The sequence below is a fragment of the Carlito syrichta genome, unplaced genomic scaffold (assembly GCF_000164805.1).
Source record: "Carlito syrichta isolate Samal-C Ts95f unplaced genomic scaffold, Tarsius_syrichta-2.0.1 Scaffold315592, whole genome shotgun sequence".
NCBI lineage: Eukaryota > Metazoa > Chordata > Mammalia > Primates > Tarsiidae > Carlito > Carlito syrichta.
This window is the reverse complement of record NW_007259688.1, coordinates 481,331-483,805: the sequence shown is the minus strand read 5'-3', so window position 1 is coordinate 483,805 and position 2,475 is coordinate 481,331. Positions and strand designations below refer to the sequence as shown.

Below are 2,475 nucleotides of genomic sequence, written 5' to 3'. Positions count from 1 at the left end.
CAGTCCCTCCTCCATCTGCCCGTCTCACTCACTTTAGGGAAAGGGGGGGCCGCGGCGGGAGGGGTGGAGGGAGGAGGGCTGCTAAGGGAATAGACGTAGGGCCGTCGCTTTCGCACAGCACGCCGGGTAGAGAACGCCGCCGCCGCACGCTTAATAGCCAAATAGAGTCCGGCCTCTCCCCCACGCCGGCGCACTGAGGACGCAGTCGGGGTCGCCGTTAGAGGGCGGGGAGGCGCTCGGCCACGCCCCCGGACCCGCCCTCAAACCGCGTCCGGGTGTCTGGTGCGGTTACTCGGCGCTGGGGGCTCCGGCTCCGACTTTGCGGAGCGAGCCGGTCCTGGGCTTGCTGATGGTCAGCGTGCTTCGCGCCGGCAGCCCCCAGGCGCCGTCTCCGCCCCCCAAGAGTCTCGTCCGTGCGCCTGTCTTCGGCGCTGGTGTTAGCCTGGCCCGTGGCTCTGGCCGCACGCAGCCCGGCTTGAATTCCTGGCGTTTCTCTTGCATTCTTTGAGTGTTTCCGGCGGTCCCCAAGGGTCGCCCTCCTCTGCCTGTCACTCGCTCTGTCTCTGGTTTCCCGGCGCCAGTCAGTTCCCGGGACTGGAGAGACGTTGTCTTCTGGCAGACCGCCCAGATCCTTCCGGACGTGGTGACTGACTCCTCGTCTCCGGCTCGAGCTCGGGCGTTGGTCCCATTTCTGTGCGCCCGGTCGCCCGTCGCAGCTTGTGCTACTTTGCCTCCTCTCTTCTTTCCTGTTCTGCAGGGGGTTGTGTTGGGGGATTTGGGAGAGGAGCAGGAGCGATTGTTTTCATTGCTTTCTCTGGAGGAGAAGAGGAAGTAGTGAGATATTTCAGATCCTGACGATGGTGGAAAGATAACTTTGAAGGAGACTGGCTACCCTAACAAGTGGGCGTGTTAGAAGTGAATGACCTTACAGATACTGTCATTGAGGTCAGAATACTTGGCTCGAAATGGGAAACGAAAGCATTATAAATATAACTTTAAATCCTAGCTGAACGGCTAAGTATGTGTTCCTGGGTCATTAAATGTTATTGGAGTGAATATAATATACACATAAAAGACAAGGTTAATCTTTTAAGTACCATAGTGGGTATTTATATGTGCTTAGTTTCCCAGGAAATATCCTAATGCCCTAGGAATCTAAAAGTTAATACAGCTAATAAGCATTTGGTTGAAAAATAGGACAAATATAATTAACAACATAAGAAAAGCATTCACTTATTACTGCTATGCAGGAAAATTGCTTGTAAAATTAGTAGCATTTAAAAAATACTTTTTAGCCGGGCTCGGTGGTTCAGCCTGTAATCCCAGCGCTTTGGGAGGCCGAGGTGAGTGGATTGCCTGAGCCTGCAGGTTCGACACCCGCCTGGGCAACTTGGCCAGACCTCATCTCTACAATAAACCAAAAATTAGCCGGGCGTGGTAAAGCGCGCTTGTAATTCCGGCTACTTGGAAGGCTGAGCGGAAGGATCGCGGGAGCCCAGCAGGTCGAGGCTGCGGTGGCCGGGAGCGGCCACTGCACTCCAGTCTGGGCGACAGAGTGAGACTCCAACTCAAAAAAAAAAAAAAATGTTTTTTCCAGGCAACCCCCTCGGGTTCCCTCCCACTGTGGGAGCTTTTCTGTCCTCTCAATAAATCCTTTCTAAAAAAAAAAAAGATTGTTTCTTCCAATGAAATTTTCACTGTGGGGGGGGGAGCACACTTCATCAGTAAGGATACCTGATCTCAAACCAGGTGAAGTGGGGACGAAAGTGAGACCCAAAGTTTACCTGTACAATGACCATTTGTATTCCTTAACCCTGAATTGTACCCTACATCTTTAAAATTTTAAAAAGTGGGAGGCTGAGGTGAGTGGATTGCCTGAGCCCGCGGGTTCGAGACCTGCCTGGGCAACTTGGCGAGACCTCATCTCTACAATAAATCAGAAAACTCGCCAGGCATGGTAGCGCGCGCCTGTAGTTCTAGCTACTTGGAAGGCTGAGGTGGAAGGATCACAGGAGCCCAGCAGGTCAAGGCTGCGGTGGCCGGGAGCGGCCACTGCACTCCAGTCTGGGCGACAGAGTGAGACTCCAACTCAAAAAAAAATTTTTTTTGATTTAATTTAATTTTTAAAAGTTTTCACTGTGGAGTATACACTACCGACCACTCGAGATATATTTTCAAGAAGTATGTCTTATTTTATCATGTCTGCTTTACTGTTATTATAGTTTAATGGAAAGCAGATTGAACTTGTACCCATACAGCCATGTTTTATTTATATGTGAAATGAGGCCTTAGGTCATAGTACTATTAAGAACTATTTCTCTGGATTATTATGCTTTTTTAGTTTTTGAGTGGGAGTCTCACTCTGTCACCTAGGATGGAGTGCAGCAGCACACACAGCCACCACAGCCTCAACCTGCTGGGCTCAGGCAATCCTTCCACCTCAGCCTTCCAAGTAGCTGGAACCACGGGCATGCT

General features: G+C 51.2%; 1 protein-coding gene across 1 annotated transcript in view; it reads left to right on the top strand.

Annotated features, from left to right (window-relative positions):
• The window catches only part of AP4S1 (adaptor related protein complex 4 sigma 1 subunit), a 46,166-nt gene that overhangs the window by 1,070 nt on the left and 42,621 nt on the right, over positions 1–2,475 (top strand). The window lies entirely within an intron of this gene.